Below are 6,072 nucleotides of genomic sequence, written 5' to 3'. Positions count from 1 at the left end.
CTCTGTGGAGCGCGATACAAATCGCTGTTAGGGGTGGTCTCTGTCGCCCTCCTGTGGTGAGCCCCGGGTATTGCACCCGCCAACTTTATTGCGCGGTCTCTGTCGCCATCATGTGGTGAAACTGAGGCACTGCACCTGTTATGCTCTTCGGCATCACCTCTGCCCGAGTTAAAGCGCAAACGAGACCATGCGCCAGACGATAGCACGAGTTTTATTTGACAGTAAATAAGAAACCCGTTTTAGCAGCCTGGCTTCCAATTCAAGAAATGGAAAGCACAGAAGTAAACCGCATTTATAAATGTGAGATGCTTCATGCAGCAAATAAATGTTTTCCTAAGTTTAGTAATTTTTGTTCCTTGTAAAAGGTGGAATTTTAAAGGACTGTTTCAGTGCAGCCCTGCACATCTGCCAGCGCTGCAAATCACACTGGATTCTCCCTGAACCACTAATCCCATCCTCTTTTGGTGGAATTCTCTTCAGGTGGAATCTTGCACGTGTTTGCACTGAACTGAACCTTGATGAGGATAAACTCAGCTTGTCATCTCTCCCCGAAAGCCCCCCTCCCCGATCTCCGCCCCCGCCCACGCCGTGCGCATCTTGCATCCGGACCGGCCGCCGCGGCGGGAGGCGGCCCAGACGCGGCTGCTTCTCCAGCGCCGACGTGCCGGCGAGGGACGCGGCGGGAGCACCGGGAACAGCCCCCCGAGCCGCCCCGCCCTAAGCGGCCTCCCCCAGCCGCGCCGGCGCACCCGCGCGCACGGCACCAAGGGAAACGTAGTCCGCGCCTCCGCTGCGCCCTGCGGGGCGCGGGGCACGCCGGGAGCTGTAGTTCCCCGCCGCGGCGGCCGCTGCCGGGCTCGAGGCGCGGGCGGGATGCGGCGGAGGGCAGGGGCGGAGAGGGACGGGGCGGCGGAGCGGGGCTCGGGGGGAGACGGCGGGGAGAGAAGAGCGCCGGGACGGGGCGGGACGGGAAGCGGCGCGGGCGCTCGGGGTGATGTACGGGGTCGCTGACGCCGCCCGTCCCCGCAGGTCCCGGCGACTCCCCCGCCGCCAGCGGCCTCCCGCCGCTCGTCCGGGGCCAGCCGCGCTGCTTCCTGCGCTGCACCGTGTCCCGCCTGCCGCGGGCGACCCCGCAGCCGCCCGCCGTGCTCCGCCTGCGCTGCTGGGGGGAGAGCTCCGGCGGCACGGTGCTCCAGCCCGCGTCCCGCGCCGGGCAGCCCGCGGGGAGAACCGGCGCCCGCTTGGCCCCGGCAGCTCGCCGCCTAGCTGGCAGGTAGGGACGCTTCGCCCCGGCACACGGCGGGAGCCGGGCCGTTCATTGGGGTTGGGCTAGCACGGGAGGAGATGGGCTTAAGCTGCGCCAGGGGAGGTTCGGCTCGGGCAGCACGGGGAATTTCTTCTCGGAAAGGCTGGTCAGGCGTGGGAATGGGCGGCCATGGGAATGGGCTGCTGTGGGGGGTTCCGAGTGTTCATTTTCTGGTAATCCTGTGGTTATTTATTGTAATTTTTTACCAGTAATAATGTCTGTAATAACCCTTCTTTACCAGCTGCCTCGTTATAGTCATTTCCTTGTGCAACATAAGGATCACCTCTGGCATCTCTGTCATTGTAGCCAAAAAGTGTGAGTCATGACCGTGAGACTGACCTGGGGATGTTTCTGATTTTTGCAGAGGTGGGTGTTCTCGTCCTGGACGTTCTGAGCAAACCTGATCACTTCCCCCTGGGCAGAGCAGAGATCACCAAACTGTCCCAACTCTCTCCCAGCCACCCCACCAGAGGGTCTTCCGCTGTGGTGTCACCGACATCGGATAAACTCGGAGAGCTGCAGGTAGCTCTGATGTCTTTGCTCGTTACTGTAAATTGTGTGCTGTGCCACTGCTGGAATCAGGTGCGGGACCCAGCTGTACAGGGCACCCTGCAGGCATGCTCTCTGTCCAAGGCATTGCTGAGCTAAGGGAACGAATGAGAAACACATACGGGTAGCGTTCACTGTATTTTATTTAGTGGGGTAGTTGAGGTTAAATGAGGAAAATATGGTAATCTATACACTGAGTGTTAGTATTGACAGTGGATTTAAAAGTGGATATTTGATTCTAACACTTCACTGGTCTGGAATTGTAGAAGATTTTTGACATCTAGAGTTAAGAAAGCTCTGTCTTGCAGCCCTGGCCCTGGAAAATTGATGATGAAAGATAGTTGTCTGAGATTTGAAAGCGTGGAATGAGAAACGAGTAGTTGTACATATGTGACATAGCTGCACAATGTAAATATTATGTTGTGTAGAAAAACAACACTTTTCCATTGCACAGCAAGTGAAGTTGCATGCAGTATTTACTGCACTTAAGAACAAAGTAATATTTTCACATAATCTCTTTCAGGTCTCACTGGCTCTAGAACCTCTGCCAGAACTGTGTGACACCAGCAGTTCTGTCCCAACCACAGAGGGAAGTTCAGACGCTGCTGCTGCTCAGGGAAGCAGCAAATCCCAGCTTCCTGCTCCATCCCAGCAGCCCAGGCACACACGGGTGACTGTTGCTGACCAGGAGTCTGTTGGCAGCAGCAAAGCCACAACTCATAGGTACTTTTTCTTTCCTCATGACAAAACTGTGGTTTATTTTGCAGTTCGGACAGAATTTTTAAGCGATGGCTGTACACTTGTGAGTTGTGGAATGCTTGATCTTTTCAAACATACATTTCATATGAAATCCAGAATGTTGAGGGTTTCTGAGGTGACAGGGACAGTTTCTTGTCTGATAGAAATTTGCATCTTATGTCGGTTTAGTTCAAGTCACGGAAGTTCACACAAGATGTGCCTCAAATCATGGAATCATAGAGTAATTTGGGTTGGAAGGGATCTAAGGTTCATCTCATTTCATCCCTGCTGCCAGAACACCTTCCACTGTCCCAGGCTGCTCCAAGCCCCATCCAACCTGGCCCTGGACATTTCCTGGGATCCAGAGGCAGCCACAGCTTCTCTGGGCAGCCTGTGCCAGGGCCTCACCATGCTCCAGCAAGGAACTTTCTCCTGATATCTAATCTAAACCTATCCTCTGTCAGTTTGAACCCATTCCCCCTTGTCGTGTCACAACATGATCTTGTAAAAAAGATCTTTTAAGAAGCTTTGTTTAAAAAATCTTTTACTTGCGGGTTGGGTCAGTCTCTCTGATAGTCTAAGTGGCAGGTGAGGAATCATGAAAATGACGTGCCGTGTTTCTTTTCGGAGCATGTCCTGAAGGGAGAGTTTGCAGAGTTTTGAATCCCTTTACCCACCCACTTGGGTTGTTACTGAAATAACATTACATTTTTTACCAGAGGAAAGGACCATTTGCTCTACCAAGAGAACTCTGAAAACATAAAGGACACCTTTCCTGCTTCTCATCACCGTGTGATTTTACCGGATGAACGTCTGAGAATGAATCCTTCAAATCAGCCCCTGTCATTTCCCACCAGCACTGATCCCGAAGCTCTTCCCAGAAGGGACACTCGGGTGCTCTCCGTGCACAACCCGGCTGCGAAAGACCTGCTGTCAGGTTTGTGTGCAGCTGGCTTCGTCTTTGAGATCTCACTACAAACGACTCTTGATGATATTTCGTGTGCCTGTCTGGATATGAAATTTTCTGAAGGGAAAAAGAGACTTCACACCCGCTTGCTGCGTTATAGCCAAAAGGCTTTTACTTGAAAACCACTGCTGCCTGGGCTGGATTGAAATAAGCATTGGAGTTAATGAGTGAAATTAAAACGTATTTAATCCCCAGGGCATCAAGATCTCTTTTAGACACCTGGAAACATAAGTTTCTTGAATGTAGCCGACACATTTGTTGTTTTTGCACGCTGCTTTTAAATTGCATTTGAATGCTGGAATGTAATTTTTCTGCTTATTTCCCAGCTCTCTTGGATCAAGGCAGTAAACTCCGTGATGCCATGGTTGTTTCTGCAATGAAGTCCAGCCCAGACATGGAGATTGAGCTGAACAGAATGTCCCATTTTGTAGAGAGAGACGATTTTAAAGCACCAACAAAGTGAGTTTGGAATGGGGAAAGTGAGACTCAAGCTCCAAACCATAAATTTTGAGGCTTTATGCAGGAAACTGTAAATACTGAGATTCATAGGATGTGTTTTAGGATCCATTTAGGATGAAGCCAGCACATCATTCAAATGGGAAGTTAATTTCTATCTGTGAATAAATGGCTAAATTTTGTGAATTTATTTTAATCTTTGTGAGGTAAGCCTTGATTTAAGTCACTGATTTTAATTTCATTTCTTAGTATAGTTATATTTAGTTCAGAGTTATTTGACACGGAAATATGGAATGTTGGTAAGGAATAAGAGTAGCGCAAGGAAGTGCAAGTGAAATGGCACTGCATCACAAAGAACAGCTTTTCAAATGAGTGTAAGTAATTGATGAACTAATGCATGTTTTTTCTTAGGAGAAAAGAAACTTCAGTTTCTTGGTTTTCCTCTGGAAAAATACGAATATTGCCTGTTGTTCTGTGATAACCACAAAGTAATGTCATTGTCTTTGACAGACAGTGATGCTATCGCAAACTCAGTTTCAATTATCTCTGCTCAAACTATTCACATTTGCGTTAAAGTAGATTATTTTGGACTTCCTAGAAAAAACAGTAGACCAATTAATGGATCAATCTTGAGTGTGCCTTAATGTCTTTATTTTTCCTTTTACTGCTCTCTGTGCTTCCATCGCTGTTATCCAGGAGCCCAAAAGGCTTAGAGTCCAGTTTCATGCCCACTCCTGAAGATCTCCATCACTTTGGATCTGAAGTTTCAGGTCAGCAATTTGACCTAAACTCTGAAGAAAGAGCAATCCAGTTACTGTTGGGCAGGTGAGTGTGGTGCACTGGAGGCTACTGTAAAGTTGTCCTTATCTGACCATTTTGTACTGAAAAATGTCTCTTGACTCCTCAAGTTCTCCACATTTTTGGGACTGTAACCAGTGAATTGTGTGCAAGTGATGGAGGTGTCTTATAGCTCAGCTGTGATGCACAGCAACCTGGACAGCTCCAAGTCACTTGGTGTAAAAGCGATGTCTGGAAGATTAACCACAATCTTTGACAAAACTAAGTTATTTTTTAGTTGTAACTATTGTGTCCTAAAATGTTACATAAAGTGAGTACATAAAACAAATACCATGTTTCTCTGAAGAAGAAACACTGGAAGTTAAAATTAGCGAGAAACAATATCTATTTTTAATCTTTCTCCAAATATTAAATGTACCTTATTCTCTCATTTTGCATAGCAGGAGCATAAGTGATGCTCCACTGTGTCCACATCAGCACCCTGAACACACAGCTTCTGGGCCAGATATGGTTCAGAATTTCAGTTTGTGTTTCTTGTGCCCTGCACTTACTATTTCCCTGTGGTTTATCATTGGATAACACTGAAGTATTTGCAGATCATAGAAAGATTTGAAACTCACAGCACAGAGGAAAGCCTTAAACCAAACTAACCCAAACTTGTGTCTGAAGATGCTTGTGGTTTTGCCTACTCAGATATACCTTTGTTGCTATTTTTTAATTAAAGTAAACTGTCCTTAAGTCTTACCGGTATCTTAAAGCAGTCCAAAAGTTATAAAGCAGTGAAAGCTAAAAATTAGAGTAGATATTAATTGGTATATTTTACAGTGAAAGTCACCAAGGTCTGGAGTCAGTTGCCCAAAGAGGTTATGGAATCTGCATGGTTCAAGGTACCCAAAATCCAAGTGGACAACTTTTTATTTGCATCCCTTCCCTTCGAGCAGGGGTTGGACTGGATGATCTCCAGAGATCTCTTCTAACCCAAGCTGTGCTGCACTTTTCACGGATTTTGTTTTCCTGTGGGGTGCAGAGATGTTTTCCTGAGGTAACCCTCCCAGCTGGGTCACAGATGTGCTGTGTGAGCACAGCTGGCTCTGTCTGGAACCAGTAAAGCCCAAATCCAGGATAAAATAGGCAGTATTGTCCAGATCCCTTAGAGACTGACTGCAGAACACTAAGGTGTGATTCTCTCTCTCGTATCTGCAGTGCTGATTTCTCCCCAGGGCATTTTTGGGATCGAGCAGGTTCTCTGTGGGATTCT

General features: G+C 48.0%; 1 long non-coding RNA gene across 1 annotated transcript; it reads left to right on the top strand.

The window, feature by feature from the left end:
- Nucleotides 1-867: 867 nt before the first annotated feature.
- On the top strand, nt 868-6,072 carry LOC146422076 (uncharacterized). The gene is made up of 7 exons (XR_014848391.1): nt 868-1,273; nt 1,671-1,828; nt 2,379-2,578; nt 3,313-3,530; nt 3,887-4,019; nt 4,713-4,841; nt 6,018-6,072. It is a non-coding gene; the product is annotated as an uncharacterized LOC146422076 (long non-coding RNA).

The sequence above is a fragment of the Lichenostomus cassidix genome, unplaced genomic scaffold (assembly GCF_008360975.1).
Source record: "Lichenostomus cassidix isolate B80296 unplaced genomic scaffold, HeHo_3.0 HiC_scaffold_630, whole genome shotgun sequence".
Classification (NCBI taxonomy): domain Eukaryota; kingdom Metazoa; phylum Chordata; class Aves; order Passeriformes; family Meliphagidae; genus Lichenostomus; species Lichenostomus cassidix.
This window is presented reverse-complemented; position numbering and strand designations above follow the sequence as displayed.